Genomic DNA, 17,850 nt, shown 5'->3' with positions numbered 1-17,850 from the left:
ATGAGGGTCATCCATTTTATTTCATTGAGCGTCAAATGAAAGAGGGGTAAAAATGGACACATATTCGAGCAAAATAATAACAAGGTGAGTTCAGAGTCTCTCGCGGCGCTTGTTAGCAGCCGTGCGGGTGAGGGACTCGCTCCGTTTGCCGTGAAGTTCAAAGGCAGCGAACTGAGGGATTTGTCTTCAGGCGGCGGGCCGATCACACATGAAAAGGCTGCTTTATCTGCCTGGGGTGGTCAAGTTTCGACCTTTTACCCTTCACGCTGCTGCTGCTTTTCGCTTCCCATGTCTGATGTCAGGCAGTCTTTGCTCTCACATGGGAAGCAGAGAGCCTGGAGTGTGTCTGCTGCCTCGCTGCAGGAACAGCAGAAAGGCTTTGGACAGGGAAAAGATAAATGCTGATAATTAGGAGCCTACAATGTGCCTAGATTAGAACCGTGGGGAACACCCAAATGTGTTACAGCTTTGGTTCTCAAACACTGGAGGCACTGGAGGTATTTAGCTTAATTCTCACACGATGTTTTGGTATCGGCTACTTAGGAGGTAAATATGAAGTAGACTAGATATTCTGTAAAGGTAATCAGTCTATGCAGTCAAACAATGAGAAGTTACAGAAAACTCTTCTTTTCTCGCCACTGAAAAGGGAAACGAAGTGGGGAAAAATTCAAGAGAGAAACTCTTGTTGGAGACGGCAGAGAACCGAGATGTGACCCGAACAATTTCCTGTTTTCCATTTAATTCTGAAAATAAAAATTTATGTGGATAAAACATCAAATACAACCTGTGCTTGTTCCAATTGCATAAATACTATTAAAATTGCAATTCAGTTAAAAATAAAAAAAATATTAATCGCAGAGGGACATTACCTGTAATTCTGATAAATTTTGTCATATTGATAAAATTAGACCATGTGTTTCGATTAAGCTCATTTGTCAGATTAAAAGTACCTTTTGAAATTTGACAATCTCCAAGTATATTAAACATAGTTTTAATTAAAGCTATGTTTTTGTATTAGAAATGTTTTCCATTGATTTCATGAGCTGTAAATGGAAAATCATCATAACAGAAATAAAGGCTTTCAAACGTATGTATTTAATATATATAATGTGTTTTAATTCACTGACAAAGTTCCTGAAATAGATAAACTTTTCACTAACATTCTAATTCATTAAATGGGTCTGCAGATGATGATGGCTGTGGGGACAAAGGATCTCCTGTAGCAGACTGTATTACAGCGGCTCTACAGAAGCCCCTGAGTTAAGACAATGTTGTGATGCAACATTCTATCAAAAAGTGCAATAAACGGAAATTATATAATTTTAAAAGTTTATATACGATGCAACAACGTGCTTCAATCCATGCAGTTCTGCATCTGAAAGACTCCCAGTTCAGCCAGTCTTCTCCAACAGAAAAAGAAAATCTGCTGTGGCGATATTCCGATCAGGGGTTAAGTGATTTGCCAAGGGGCACGTCAGCCAGATTTTTCCCAACCAGTCACAGTTTGTGAACTAGTGACCTTCCCTTTGACAACCTGCCTGGATGTCCTGCAGGCTGAAGCTGCCCTCGATATTACCGATACATCGCCTCAGATGTTTCTGCTGAGGGCTGAATGTGTCAGGAGCTGCAGAGAAGGAGCACAGAGCTGTGATTGATTCATGACACACACACAAACACACACATAAACTAAACTACTAAATACAGCAGGGGAGAACAGGGTGTTTGGGCTAGACGCGCTCTGCGTCAGTGCAGCATTCTGTTGGCCTGCACAGAAGGGCAAGATGTGATGTAATCAGCTGACGATGAAGCTCTGTACGTAAACCCTCAAGGACATGAAATGGTAACATACTGAAGAAAGTAATGAGGGATAACTAGAGAAAAGTTACATTATTAACTAAAAATGTTTTTAATGCACTCTGGTTTTGCTTTGTGAAGGATTTTCTCAGTCTACCACTGGAAACACCTCAGTTACTTTGTATTTTTAAAAGTATATCAAAGTAACTTTACCAAACTGTATTTAATGTTCTCTGAACTGCTTTAATCCTGAAGTATATGATTTTTAGAAAAAGAGACTATTATTTTATTTATTTTTTGTCAATTTGGTAAAGTCATCATGTGTGATGCACCTACCAAACCTATTGCAACCCTTCTGAATAGCGATTGGTAATCAATAACTGCATCAATAACTAAAATAACTCTTTTTTTGGCCAAAAGTGAATCAACATATCACATTTTTTTAAAGCACTTTGATGCACAATTTTAGGAAAGCTCTAATAATCTTGTAGTCTCTTAATTTTCTGGTGGATTTAAAACTCTACCAACTCTATCAAGGAACCACAACACATCGACTTCTTTTATGCTCAGTGCTTCTTCGACTCAACTGCTGAATCAAAAAAAGTTTATCCAAAGTAGTTTGAATGTGCCAAAGTCCTTAAGAGCTACATTTAGAATTGGTCTGCCCTGAGAAAAAACAGAAATTGGTAGTGACTGATAAAAGTCAGACTACCCTATTAAAAAGTTGTGTTATTGGTGTTTCCATTTAATAACTGGTTAAAATTGGATCGCTCAGTAATGTGGTTAATCCTGACTCTGCTATCTGTCCTGTTATGTGTGTTTGTGTTTAGGTGTATGTGGAGCTTCCTGGATGTCCATCCTTGGCTGCCCAGACTGTGTTAAGTGTTATTGGAGCAGCCTGGAGCACAGAGATAACAGCGGCCTGGTATTTGAGGGGAAGAAAGGTGCTGGTGAAGGCGGCGCTGCCACAACAGGGAACCAGTGAGAAGGAAATCTCATGTTTTCTTTAAGCTCAGCAGTGATAACCAACATCTGCCCGAGCACACCACATCTGGCACCACCTTTAATGCACACTGCATGGGACTCGATCTCAGTTTCTAACCACACTTATAAATCTGGTTCTTTACTGCTTAATGGAAACAACTATTAGGGTCTGGGGAACGATCTGAAATTTGCTCCTCATGTGCTTGTGTTCTACCAACTGAGCTGAGAAACGAAGTTTTTAAAAAATAATCAATAAATAAAATCAATCTAGAGATCACAAGATAAATAAAGAGCTAATTTAGGTTAAAAAAAAACTCAATTATATTTGTAGACTGAAATGAGTGAGATATTCACATTTAATGAATTTAATGGACTGCAAAATTAACCAGTCCAAGACAATTAAGGGAATAATGGCCACTTGATTGGTGCATCACTCTTATGTTGATCCAAAATCAAATTGCGCAAGTTTCATTTATCATAAAACATAACTGTCTTAAAACCTCTCATCCAGACATCACACAGAATGTAAACTGAGACACAGCTGCCATATGTCTGAAATTAGTTAAAAGCTCCCTTCTTCACAAAGCTGCTTATTGTGTCACTTGAAACTGTTTATTGAAGTGTACATGTTTTTTGAGAATATTCTGAAGCCTCATTTCAAGTAATAAAATGTTCCCAATCAATACATTTATTGAATTGTTCCATTTATTTCCAAGATGTTATAAGTTGATTGATAATGTTCAATCAACTTGAAAAATTTAACATAGTATATTTTCCTAATGGCCAACTGTTTCCATAAGAGAAACGGCATCAATCTAAAGTGCAATACACTTCATACAGCAATTAAACCAAGCTTAGAAAAGTGTAAAATTAATTAACTTTGGAATAATTGATTGCATTGCACAGAATTAGATATAAAGAAACTATGTAAGCTAAATGTCCATATCAAATGTCAGGCCATGCTGGAAAAATATTACAGACGCAATCTGCAACTAGAGTTCAGGGATTCATATTTCAAGAAGAGGGCAGATTGTCTGGATGAAGCAGCTGAAACCATGACCTCTGCAGCAGCAGAGAGTGAAAATGACTGATCTCTACCTCAAACTAGTCTGGGGTTGGGAGAATCAATACTTCGCCAATAATAATTCATAACTCTGTGTTCAATCAAACAGGTCTGACAGGTCGGAGAAACACAAGACGACAAATAATGCAATCACAAGCTCCCAGCGACTTCACATGAAATGGAGTGAGCAGAAATACGAGGTTACGGTATTATTAGTTATGATAAATATATCTTATTTCTTTAAAAACCTGCAAAAAGCATATTGAGTAATTATCTTTTCAAAAGATAACATAACAGAAAGATGCGTGAATGGATTCGTTGCTGACTGAGTCGCAGTCCGTGAGGTTGAGCTTAAAGTGCAGGGCTATACTATGTAGCAGGCATGCTGAAAACCCTCATTTGACCCACTGAGGCTCAGTTTGCGGCCCAACCTTGAGGGTGTTCTGCCAGCGCCAGCTGTATGATATTTACAGCCTGTTGCCTCATGTTCCCGGACGGCCGTTGGACACAGTTCATACCACGCTTGAGCTTTAGGTCACCAAGTAGGCATGTTTGCAATAACAACAAAACCCTATGGTTGAGTCGGTGGTGGGAGCTCCAGCAGGTGGAGCGAAGGCAAGGCATTGTGGAAAAACCACGGAGGGAGAGAAGCTGCTGGCCTGACATCTGAGGCCTGGCTAAGGATTGTGATTATGTTCGTACATTTATGCTGCCAACCCTGGCAGTGGAATATGATCTCTCATTCCCTCTCTTCCTTCTAACCAATCATGGGTAGGACTTTGGAGAGGTGGGCTGGTGCACTGCAAGGGCAGCACTTCAGAGGTGGCTGTGATGGTGGTTTGGGTGAAGGGTTGAGATGGGATGGAATGGGAGGGGCAGTAAGGAGATCTGTGCCTCTCAGCTGGTGAATTACACCGGCGCTGCTGGGCCCAATATCAATACTGCAGTGCCCCCACCCCAGCACATACACAAACATCTGCAAGTAAATGCAAGAAAAACCTACAAACCTACCATCACACACTGAAAACCCTTACTGTCACCACTCTACTGTTTGTGTTCATAGCCTCTGGCAAGAATGCAACAGAAACACCTGATAAGACCCCATGTATTTGAGTGAACACAAAGGTTTATTTTGTCCAGAGACTGAAAAAAAACATGCAGAAGACATTGGTTCACAGGCCAGATCATACTTCCTCAGTCGTTACTTATATATATATATATATATATATATATATATATATATATATATATATATATATATATATATATATATATATATATATATATATATATATATATATATATATATATATATATATTTTTGGCCTCAGACTCTGTCACTTCTCCAGTCGTGGTGTAACCCGACAGGTCAAACTGCATAGTCAATGCAGATAAAGGTGAACACAACAAAACATACTCAACCTCACACCTTCCCTGAAACGTGAGCTGATTGGAGGAGAAAGTGGAACAATAGAGGGGGATAACAAAGGACAACACAAGCAAACATGCTGTAATTTAGAGTAAACAGAGGTACAGTATGTAGATGTATTGCTAAAAATGACCTCATTTAAAGCCAAAGATATTTAAGTACTTGCAATATAAAATTCTAAAAACAATATAAATGTCTGAGGTACCTCCTTAATGAAATGTTTGAATTGCACCTGTAGTCGATTGCATTTAGGGAATTTATCAGTTGGTCAGTTTTGGTCTTAAGCACCAGCAGAATCATATAAAGATGCACAAACTGGAAATTAGGGTTAATGTTTAGAATATTATTTAGAAGGAAGTTCTCACATTTTGATGGACTGTGTCAAGGTCAAATGTCTGGAACAACAAGTGTGGCTTAAATCCATTTTCCTAAATTTGCAAAGAACCTTCAAACAACAGAAATATTACTTTATACATACAGTTTGTATTTTAACTTCCTTTTTTCAACAGCCCAGATCATATTTTAACGACACAAACATTTCCTAACTAATGCTTCAAAGCCAGATGTTCTGGATGCACATCATACATGCATGTGTCTGAGAATCCTGACTAAATGCATAGTAAATCAAAGTTAAAAAAAAATCTTTTATATTTACTTTGAACTATAAATCAAAAAATGCTTCCAACATGAAAATAAAATGGAAGTTATATTTCAAACTTAATATTTGGGTCATTATTGCTCCCTGTGTTTTGTCTCTTAAGAACAAGCACCTTCTCAGTTTCTCATCTACAACTTTTCCATTACCTGTAAATCTCAAGCAGCACAAAAAGTCTAGTTTGTCTAGTGACAAACAGAAATGCAGTCAATACAAAAGATCAATGACATCAATAGTGACACTTTATGAAAAAGGAAACACCCTCACAAAGGTATGCAATTACCGGCTGAACGTGCTCTCACGTTGGACGCATTCTACAAAAGCCAGACAGGCAAGACGAGGACTACCCAATGACGCCTTTAAAAATAGCTTTTTATCTAGAGTACCATCGGGTTTATTTTTATGTATGCAGGTGAGTGGGAGGAGGAATGCTGACGTTTTGGCCAGAACAGCAGTACCTGCATATTTGTCGTGTTTGCCACGAATGTTTCCTGAATTTTATCCGTCATTAGTTGTGAAATGGAGGCTGTGCAAGTATGTTGGGAGCTGCTCTGGTGCACACACAAACATCTTCTGACATACTGACATTCTCTGATGAGAACATTTTCTGTTTTTTTTTTAAATGGAAACAAAACAAAAAAAATCTTAATCATGATATGTTCTTTTTGAATTTTAAGGTATGACATCTTTCAGCAAAGAGGAATCCTTTAATCTGGCCACAAGAGAACCATCCAGGGTGGCTTTGTTGTCAAGACACGCTTCAAAACAACTGTCTAGCAACTGCTTAGAGACCCACAAGTCTGTCCACACAGAGTAGTTTAAAACACACACAGGAAATAAGGCAGCTCAAGAATACATGACAGAAAAGAAAAGCTATTCCTTTATATTATGCCAGCATTAATTCAAATTTCACCTTTCAAACATAAATGGAGAACACAATACTGTGATTTCTTCAGCTTATTTTTCACACTTAAATACTTCAGATCTTTGAACTAACTTTAATAGAGAAAAATAAATAAAACATTACAATTGCAAGGGGTGATTTTATTTAAGAATCCCCGCCCTCACCTCCACCCCTTCATTTTAAATATTAAAAAGTAAAAAGAATCAAAAGTTGAGTTCAACTTCACCGACCTTTCCCAACAGTGATTACTAAAATAGAAACTATAGCAAAATACTTAGAAAAGGAACACATCCTATCCTGATCTGAACAGAATTTGGAAGAGAAACAGTCTGGAAAGCCCCATAAAGCCATGTCTGTGTCTTCAAAACTCCATGGATCCACAGTGAGAGGACTGCCAAGTCCACCAAGATTGATCCAAGAGCACATTGATGACTCATCCTGGAGGTCACAAAAGAATCCAGAACATCTAAGAAACTGCAAGTCTCACTTGCTGCAGCTAAGGTCAAAGCTACTAGTGATCCATAAGAGCACAAAGGCTTCCTTCACATTCCCAAAAATAACATCTTGATCTACCTTCCAAGTAGAATATTTAGAAGATGTGGCCTGAAAAAACACCACAGCATTTCTAGTTGCCAAACCTGAAGAAGAACATTTGTGACCTTAAGGTCTAGCTCACTTGGGCTAATTGGTACCACGATTGGAAAACACCAACAAGTCCAATCTCTAAATGCCTCCAGGAAAAAAACTAAGGTTTCAAATTTGCCTTAAATCAAACTGAGATGCCATCATGATCTTAAACAGGCAGTCGATGCTTGAAAAGACTCGAATGTGCTCAAGTAAAACAACAACAGGAAAAGTTGGCTAAAATTGTTCCACAGCCAAAGGAAAGACTCATTGCCAATTATTGTAAATGCTAAATGACAACCGCTGCCACCAAGGGTGGCACAACCGGTTATTAGTTATAGGGTGTGACTACTCCTTTATGTAGGCCAGGTTGGCTTAGTCTATCGATCCTTGTAAATAAAATATTTTAGAAACAGCATTTTATATTCAGTCAGGTCATCTCTGTCTAATATTCAAATTTATCTAATAAAGTGAAACATTTAATGGAAATATTTAGTAGCCCTGTACAGTTTAATAAATTGTTAACCTGGCATGTAAAGATGAATAACAACCAACAGAGTTCTGAAGACATATTTCTTTGATGGTGTCAAAGTATAAACAGCTTTCATCTATTCAAGTGGCATTAGCATTCAACCACAGAAAACACATATATGTCTATTTATTTCAGCCGTCTTATTTGTGTAAACATTCAAAGAACAGTCGAAGCTAAACAAGTACCAAAGACATTACTGGTACATAACAATATTGGTCAAAAGAGGAACAGGTGAGACATTACAAGCCACACAGAAAGTCAAGCATTCACCGATAAATCACAACAAGAGGTTGTGATCTCTGCTCCTGATTCTCCCTCAGTGGATTTGAGGCCAGGGTTGGTGTCAGCTCGGCGGCTGACGATGTTCAACAGGCCACACAGTTAGTCACCTCGAACTCCCTACTATCTGCCTCATAAAGTCCTCAAGGGCGCCAGCAGCCCACAACCCCACTGACGCCCCGAGGGACTGATAAGCAAAGGCAGAACTTGACATATTTCTAAGAGCCTCTAAGAACTTCAAAACAACTGAAAAAGAGCAGAGAGTGCATCAGCCCTGCCATGGACTGTAAACTTTTATTTTAGAGAACAGTTTTGTTTACATGGATTTAGGTGAGGCACGGTTTATCTCAGTTGAAAAGAACGAGGTGAAACCCACATGCTGAGAGTCTGTCTTACCGTCAAAGAATGGACCAGCTGGGACAAAACAGAAACACGGGTCGTCCAGTTCCAGGATAGAGGATAGTTTTTTTTTTCTAATGGTCCAAATAAAAAATATTCAAAGTCAAAGATCACAGAAACACTGTCCCAAATAGAAAAAGATAAATAAAAAAACGTTCCAAGTCAGAGCAGCACATGTGTTACTCTCCCACCAACTGCTGAGGTGACAACTGCTGGTGAAACGCCTCACTCTGGACGGTCCAAATTACTCCTCTTACCGGACACCCCACGCCACCATCAAAACCCCATCCTCTGCCGTTCCTGCTTCTCGTTAACCCCCCTCCTCTTGGCCGCCACCCATCACAGTCACACAGCACATTAATCTCCTCCCGTTTCACCGGTAAACCCCTCCCAGGCCAGCCTCTGTCCTAATATGCCTTCAGCAACTGCCACCAATTCATCAGTGTCCATGAAGGCAAACAGGGAACCAATTGATGCGCTCTTTAAAAAAGTATTAAGCCAATTTACTTGGAAACTTGTATTTGGTAGTTCTGCATTTAACAAATTAATAGAACTATGACACAGTAACTTGTTTAAATAGTTTATGTATTTTAAGTTCTGAAGCAAAACAAATGTTAACATTTTTTCCCATTTCTTTGTGCTTTGGGAAGACGACCGGACAGGAACAGGAACTTTCTGTGTACACATGAGCATGTGTGTGGCCTGAGAGTGACGGGAGCAACTACAGGCACCCAGCTCAGTGTGTCAGATCCTCGTCTGCACGCCAATCTATCCCTTACGCACATGTGTGAGAGTACATCTTCCATTTGGATCATGAACTGCTGGCAGCAGGATGGCAGCTGCCTACATAACTTTTGTTCCACTGGACCTTTAAAGGCCAGCCCCCCCTTCGCTTTAACCTGACCCCCTAAAATTTACACACACACACACAACCACAAGGCTTGCATGCTCAGCTGTTGGAGAGTTCAACACGCTGGTAAGGTCTTGTGCTGCTCAGCCAGAACTTTCAACATCCGAATTTCAAAACGACTCCACTTACTTAATCCACTGGAGGCATTTGTCATCTGATGAACAGTCCAAAGCTGCGGAAATCAAGAGTCCCCGTGATGGATCGGAACTCGAATTGATACTGGCAGATGACTACAAGCACGACTGTAAAAGGAGAGAGTGGCTCTCTGCAACCACTTGCAACAGAGACAGAACTTCCCAAGCAATGAATCTCAGCCCGAGCCCTTTCCTGACCTTGAAGTCTCTAAGGGGGCCTGAAGGGTGTGGGAAATGGAAGGCCAGGAGTCTGCTAAACAGTTGTGCCTCAGAGTTTCCACTCAACACAGCGAATGAACGTAGGGATGCAGGCACGTAATTGCCAAGCCTAATGCAGGGGATGAAAATTCCAGAGACAAACATCATCTGGAAGCAGAAACTTATATGGAGAAATGCAAGCGAAAGATGCGGGTGTTTTAAAACCTGCCAACGAATGGGAAAAAAATATACATTTCGTCAAAACTCAGCAATCAGAATGTCAGAACTCTCAAGACAAAATTGCTCCCACAATAAACAAGAGCTCTCAAATCGCCTTATCTCTCTGGCCGTTCTCAAGGTTTTCCCCCCTGCTTGCCATCCACATTTGTCATCAGCGTGCACGACTGCCGGGGGCCCACCGTGTTCAACACACGGTCTTGGCCCAAAGCCTGAAATGGGGATCTATGAGGCTACCTCCGCTCATCTTAGCAGAAACAAAAGCATTCGCCAAGACTGTGTGGTGCTGGCTACGTGTGGTGGGGATCCGGCTCAGAGGAGAGGTGGGGGAGGCACAAACACTGAGCAAGGAATATCTTTTCTTCTACAGAGCAGTGAGGAGAAGCTGCTCCTTTGCCCTCAGGCAAGTGTATTTATGTTGAAAGGAAACAGAAGAGTGCATAAGCTTCAGCTCTTGCAGTGATAAACATCCATTTGTGTTGGTGTAAATCCTCAACAACAGTTGTGGAAAAAAGGCAATGAGATTATATTTTTTCAACAGTTTCACATCGAAGGTGTTCCACCTAAGTGATGAGCCATGCCAAGCAAACTCAAGAGTGCTTGTTAAAGACAAGCTTATTTGGTAGTTTGTCTTTGTGCATAATGACTAATAGGTTAGAGAATAAACATGATATGCTTTCAAAAGTCTGACAGTGAATACCCTGATTATGCAAATCTGTTTCCCTCCAGAGGATGGGGTAAATTAAAAAAAATGACAAAGCTTTTCTCTGGTGTGGCACCACAGAGAGTGTTCCTCTTGTGTGTGACCTACATTATTGAGGAATTCTCCACGTTTTAGTCACCCTCTTGACAAATCTCACAGCATAACAAAGCTAAATAGATGAATATTTCAAAGAAAAAATACACTTCTAACACGGCAGGGGTGCCTAGTTATCCAACAGCAGCTTAAAAAGCATTTCATTGATTTACTTAGTGTTCATAAAGTCTTTTAGCACATCAACATATTTGGCAGCCCATTTTTATCCAGTTTATTTAACTGAACAGCACTGTGGCAGACAGTGAATACGCAGCATCACAACCATTTAATTTATTTTAAAAAGATGTGAATTTATTGTTGTAATAAATTTGAGACAAAAATATGAAGGAAAGCATGTTTTCAAATTGTGAAATCTTTGACTTCACTAAAAGCCATGAAGAAAACATAATAGATGGCCTAAGTCACTGGCAGCTTTTAAAAAGGTCAACATCTTTAAAAGATCTGTTGTATGGAAGGAACAAACCTGAGAAGACCACAGTTGGTTCCACCCGGCCGTTATGGTCACGCTTTGAGTTTCCATTCATCATTATGTCCTCGGGGCCCATTAGTGAAGACGGGGTCCTTTTGTTTGCTGCAGCCACAGTTTTGAGATTTAGCTGATATAACAAACATGGTCTTGAACTTAACTTCCAGAATGTTCACATTGTAGTCTAAACATACTGCTGTGAGTCGGTCACGGCAAATCATTAGCTGTAAACCATTTTCTCCAATTCTTCTTTTGTTTCTGAAAAGTCTGCACACAAAAAAACAAGGTTTTTGGTGTGTCAACAACTTGTTGGAAACATTTCACAGACATTTTGGTTCATATCAACAAGATGGCATTCATGCAGTTACTGCAGATTTTTAGCTGGAAATGCATGATGTGTATCTCCCATTCAGCCCCATCTCAATGATCCTCAATTAAAATAATATCTGGTGACTATAGAGGCCACTGGAGTACAGCATCATCGTCATGCTCAAGAAAACAGCTTGGTATAATTTGAGCTTTGTGACATGGCGCATTATCCTGATGGAAGGACAATGAATAAACAGATGGACATGGCCAGCAATAACACTCAGGTAGGCTATGTTGTTAAATGCTCAGTTGCTACTAACAGACCCAAACTGTGCCAAGAAAATGTACCCCGCACCATTACACCACCCTGTTACAACTGAACAACTGTAACAGGGTAGAAATATTCTGATTACATTGTTTTTTCTTATTTTTCAATTGCAGTCTCAGTTTGCTTTTTTTGAGTGACACCCAGTGTTATCATCTAATGCTCATCTTCTCAAAGGTTTGACATGTGTGATGAAAGGTGTAATTCTACATCCTTTGGGTATAATGAGTTTTTGTTAGAGTTGCCGTTTCCTTTTTACATCTCCAACAGCCTGACCATTGTCCTCTGTCATTTTCTGGAAAACTCAGAGAAGGTGCAATGGGAAAATCCCACATTAAATCCTTTAATACTGATATATTCACATTGGAAAACAATGAAATCCCTATTTTTACCCCCTTCTGAAGCTCATTTAGAACCAAACAAGGGATCTTTACCACATCTAGTAAAAGCAAAATGCACTGAGTTTCTGCCATGTGGTTAACCAATTCCCTATTTGTATCAATAAGCATTTTAAGATATGGGTCTCATAACTTGGCAAGTGGGTGTGTATTATGAACATGATTTGAGAATAATATTTTTATATTGGCGACTCTTGCGCCATGACGTAAATTTAGTTTTGGTTTCATCCACCACAATGCAATGATTTTTGGGGTTCAAGATTAAGATAATCATGACCTTTAATGACATAATATAATAGATGGATAGGGATGGAGGAGAAGCTATATGATTGGCTCCTAAGGCTGCAGCAAGTGTACTGAGCTAACTGAGAGGGGATGCACAGAATGTAGTGTGTATGGAGATGGATGTTCAGCAGTAAAGCTACTAGCAAGATCCAGCTAAAAAAAAAAAAATCTGTTGAAAACTTGAGTACTTTGAAAATGAGACCACTTCTTTTTTTCTCCTAAGGTTTGCAAATTGAACAAGAGGATAGATTATTTGTAGATTCAAGTACAGTAAAGACTCTCGAGAACTTGTTTTTGACCGGAAGCGTCTCTGAATCCAGGTTAGCATAAAGAAGTGAACGGCGACCAGAACAGAGAAGAGCTGATAAAGGAGTTGTATTCACTTCTTAGACAGACAGCCCCTGCTGTTTGGACATGACAGGTGGGCTTCCCTCCCAAATACTGTTTGATCTCCTAATATGTGAAAAAGACGCTAATTATCAACATCCTCCACACAAGAGAGGATCAGTTTGCGTTATTGTGTATTTTTGATAGATGGAAGATGAAAATAAATCCTTTGTTAATTAAATGCACAAGCTCTAGCTCCACATGTAACAGAATAGATTTCCTTTCATAAATTGTTAAACCATTTGAAAATATCAAGTAGAGGCTAGTTTCAACTGTAACATTTGACAAAGTCAAAGTCTTTAGAAAGGTCGATATCAAACTTGTTTCTAACTACATGAAATAAGTCCTCACTCCGAGTCAGTGGATGTTTGGCATCTTCCAATCCCTGGAGCTGTCACAGCTAAAGGCTAAAGGTCAAGAGCAGCAAGACGAGCCATAACAGACGCAGCAACCTGTTCCCTTCAACTGTCTCCTTCAATCAGACGCCGCCACAAAGGCTGCAGCCGTGGCCTGCAACACTGGATTCCATCTGTTCCTTCTTTAATTTATCAAACATCTAATAACAGTAAGATCAATAAACAACTTCTGACGTCAGACAAAAACCCAGTTTCTACAAACACAATGTATACATTCTTGTACACTGTATACTTTTCAGATGTGTTGATCTAGTTGTAAGCCCTTCTGTCTTCCTGCCAAGCAAGTTTCAGTAAAACAAAAGCTTGCTGTGTTCTGCTAATTAAAGCTCTGCGCTAGTTTCTTTGCCATATTTTAATCTATCAACTAAATTAAAGCTATAAATCACTCAACACCTGTGACTCCCACGCCAACCTGACCGTCTAGGGTCTAGAGAGATGGGCTTACACTAGGGAAAATAAAAGCCGACGTGTGAAATCAAGTTTACATCAATGTCAGTTTCAAAGAGCTGTCGAGATGGAAAGGTTTGGAGGAGGAACATTGTCTCTTAAATGGCCAATCTATTCAACGAGACATCTTTATTATTAACTCTGTTCTCAGAGCTGCTTACTCAAACCTCTAGTGATGAATCTTATTGGTTGCTAGTAATGCTGATTTGGGAATTTCATTATAGTAAAGCAATCAGTGTAAATTAATGCATAAATTAATATCTAACCACCAGCTGAGTGAACAGGTTTGTTTTAATCAGTTTAGGAAAACTTATTTCATGGACTCAACATTGGTTTATTGGGAATGGTTTTCTTATTTCGACATGAGTCACCTGACTCGGTTATTAAGACTGCATACTAAGGGACAATATTAGGAAGCAACGCAATATGATAATAATGCTGCTTCCGTTAAATGATATGACTTAGAATGAATAAAGATATAGGCTGCTGACAGTCATTTTCAATAAATTAGAATATGTGATCTGATGAGGCTCATTTGTCAGATTAAAAGAACCTTTTGAAAATTGACAAACTAAGCAGGTGTTAAACATAAGGCTATATTTCTGTATTTAGTTTTTTGCTCTGATGTAGTATTCTAATTTTAAATGTCATGTTTTCAAAAATCATTATAATTAACAGAATCAAACATCCATCTGTGTGTAGTTAATCTATATGTTTCACTTTGTCAAAGTTCCTGAAATAAAATGACTTTCTAATATTCTAATTTACTGAATGGTCTGTAGACTCTAGATAATGTGAAGTCCACCAATGTATTGGAAAGAAAAATATTTCTAAAAAATTCATACCTGCCTATTTTATCAGCTCAAACACCAGATACCTTGATATGTATTAAATACACAGCGGAAACAGTCTTGGCAGTACAGGAGCAAACATCAACATTCTTCATTTTATATTATTTCCACTCTTGGGGGTAACAGCCAGTTAGCAACAAGAAAATGAACAGGGCTCCTGGATTGGCTGCTTTTCAAATGCCAAGCAACAGCATGTCAAGATGTAACTAATAATTTAGTTAAGTTCCATAAAAGGAGCTAACAGATGAATCCATGAATACTGAACCACGAAGGAGGTCTGAAAGTGAAGGCAGTTACAGCAACAGCATGTGTTACTGTTTACAGTAAGTATGATGGAGACAGTAGATAATGAGAAAGACCCAAAATGACAAAGATTTGGGACTACATTGAACAAAACATACTCTAAGGTGAAATGATTTTGCACAGTAACATGCAATAAACATATCGCTTGATTTTGCATATCGCTGGATTTCATGTCTTAAAACATGCTGCATTCCTTCTAAGCTCAAAACAAAGAGTCACTGTTTTTTTTTTGTTTGTTTTTCTGTGTTTTGTTTTTTGTTGTGCATTAACAGGTCAGTTTTGATTTAAGGGACAACTAATCCAATGATAAGAAACTGTGCAACATACTGTGACCAAACATTCTGTATGGAGGATAAAAGCTAGATTTTGGAAATCATTTAAAATTAAAAGTTTATAGTTTAATTCAAGCCAAAAAGCTTTCTAGGAAGTCTGGTGAGAAAGGCTGTAATGTGGGGAATGTAACAGCATCCCTTATCTCCGTTCTTATTTTTATATCTCTTAGTTTCCTGCTTTCTGCTTCTCATGACCAAGTTGTTGACTTGGGCTACGACGAGCAGGAAAGAGGCAAAGCAAAACCAGGCTGTGACAAAGCTCCGCTCAGGCAAGAGGAGCTCAAATCCCCCAGAGGCAACAAGGCGTTTGATGTGCAACTGGGCGGCGAGGGCCACGCTGAGCCAGCCCTCCCCGCCTAATTTCTGCAAACTCCCCGACTTTGACTAACAGACACGCACAGACACTTCTCCTCAGAAACAGCTGACGTTTTAACAGGCTTACAGCAGCTGACGGGCTACAGGTGGGGCAGAGGGGACCCTTCATAAGCCCTCCAGCCCAGCTCATAATACCTCTCTGCAATTCACACACACCTGTTGTGACTCCAGAGGAATTGTCCTCTGTGAAAAGCCTTCCTTTATACTGAGTCACCCACCTACTCACACATACACTCTTGTCTTCCCCCTCAGTGCATTAAAACATGGCTTCATGATCCTCTTGCATGTGTTTTGAGTGGTCGGAGCGTGTGTATGCTGGGTCCGACTATAACAGATGCTACTATGGACCAGAACTACCAGCTAAAAGCACTAAGCTCCTTTGCTTAATTTCAGTGGAGCTGGTGGAGGCACTGAGCAGGAAACCATGCCGTCTTTTTAATCCATAATCATTTTAACCTACAATACGCAGGTTTTCAATTCAATCACCACTGTGTGGAATCATAATCACAGCTTGACCAGATCCAGATCTTCTAATCCTAAAGGTCACACTTGAGTCAACCCACCTCTAAATCGACTTCTTTTCACCCTTACAGTCTCATTGTTTGGAGAGGAAACTTTTCGTCCTTCCACTGAGACACCAGCAGCTAATCTCAGGCGTTATTAGATTCCTGCTTTGATGCAAGCAGAGTATCACAGAAGCCTTATTCAGGGATTTGGAGATACCAGCAGCCCTCATGAACATTCTCCAAATGCTTTTGTCAGACGAAGTTCTGTGCAAAGTGAATTGTGGTGAAACGCAGGATATTTAGGACGAGCAGTATCTGTTTGTAGAAAGGGAGCAGAGCTGAGAAGAAGAGAGGGGATTTGAAAGCGCAGCACTTCTTTTGACAAAACCATGGGGTGAAAAGGAGGGGAAAAAATCATCTCAGGATTATGTTTTCTTGCTGGGTGTGCAAAACAGCAAGAAGTTTTCTGAACTTCTAGTGAGGAGTTTAAAACCACCAAACCTTTTTTTTTTTCCCCCCCCCATTTCCTCTTTTTTGATTGAAGCAAAAGGTACCATTATTTTGCTACTTAACGTCGCAGGAATAATTCATCCCTACTTTATGCCTCGCAGCACAGCACATAATAAATGCAAGTTGGTAGATCATTTTTTAGGTTTCTATTGTTTGTTTGTTTTACTTTCATGGGGGCTGAGTGTCTAGATTCTATCAGGGGCAGCTGCAATTTCTACCAACTGCAACACTGCTGCTGGAACAGATGGTTGAAGAAAGTGCTTGTAACTCCAGGAGTCATGTCAGAGGGGCATTTTAGTCTAATTTAACACTGTTCTCATAAAAATGTCAATGTCACTTTAGACTAGGGGTCCTCACACACTCATTTTTCAATGAGTCAAAGGTCGATTTTTTGCAAAGATTTCCACTCTTTGTCCTGAAATAGAGTTTTTTAGCTCAATAACTTGTAAAAGCATGAGCTATAATTGTTTTGAGGAAGCCTAGCATTGCTTCAGCCATCCTCCAGATCTTCTTGTAAAGTTTAATGTTGTTAAAGTCAACGTTGTCACCACTCCCTGGTGCTGTCACTGGTATAAGGACAGCACTTTTCAGTGGAAACCCATACACTGATATAAACATAGAACGTTGATTAAAAAATATCTGTAGTATATTATGCTGTGTCTAAGAAGTAAATATTTGTTTCCCAAAAGAAAAGTTAGAAGCGTGGTCTGATGATCTGAATGTAGAGCTATAATATTCCAGCATATGCTTGTCTTGTCTTCCCTCTGCTCCCGCCTCTCCTTTGCACTTTTGCTGCTTTCTCTTCCTTTCTTGAGAAAGCGGCAGGAGTCGTTCTCTCCAAGCCTGATGATGTTCCAGCTGTAATGTGATAACCAGTTCAATAACATAAACAACTGCCAGAATTCTCCAGAGGAAGGATGCGGAGAGCGGGGAGTGTGTGCTTCTGAGAGCGAGTCAGTGGGTGGATGTCTGTACGGTTCG

At 39.6% G+C, this 17,850-nt stretch overlaps 1 protein-coding gene across 7 annotated transcripts in view; it reads right to left on the bottom strand.

Annotated features, from left to right (window-relative positions):
• Nucleotides 1-17,850, bottom strand: part of mef2d (myocyte enhancer factor 2d) — a 110,417-nt gene that overhangs the window by 73,905 nt on the left and 18,662 nt on the right. The window contains exon 1 of one of the 7 annotated variants that reach the window (XM_088013645.1): nucleotides 11,423-11,566. The exons of 5 other annotated variants lie outside the window; for them this stretch is intronic. The gene's annotated coding sequence lies outside the window, so the exon portion shown is untranslated. Of the gene's footprint in view, nucleotides 1-8,660; nucleotides 9,006-11,422; nucleotides 11,567-17,850 lie in introns of those variants that run through there. One more of the 7 variants, XM_088013644.1, reaches the window with a different exon arrangement.

Source organism: Poecilia mexicana, unplaced genomic scaffold (assembly GCF_051168715.1).
Source record: "Poecilia mexicana isolate PSO_F unplaced genomic scaffold, ASM5116871v1 scaffold_16, whole genome shotgun sequence".
NCBI classification, from domain to species: domain Eukaryota; kingdom Metazoa; phylum Chordata; class Actinopteri; order Cyprinodontiformes; family Poeciliidae; genus Poecilia; species Poecilia mexicana.
Note: the sequence above shows the minus strand (reverse complement) of the source record. Positions and strands in the feature narration are given on the sequence as shown.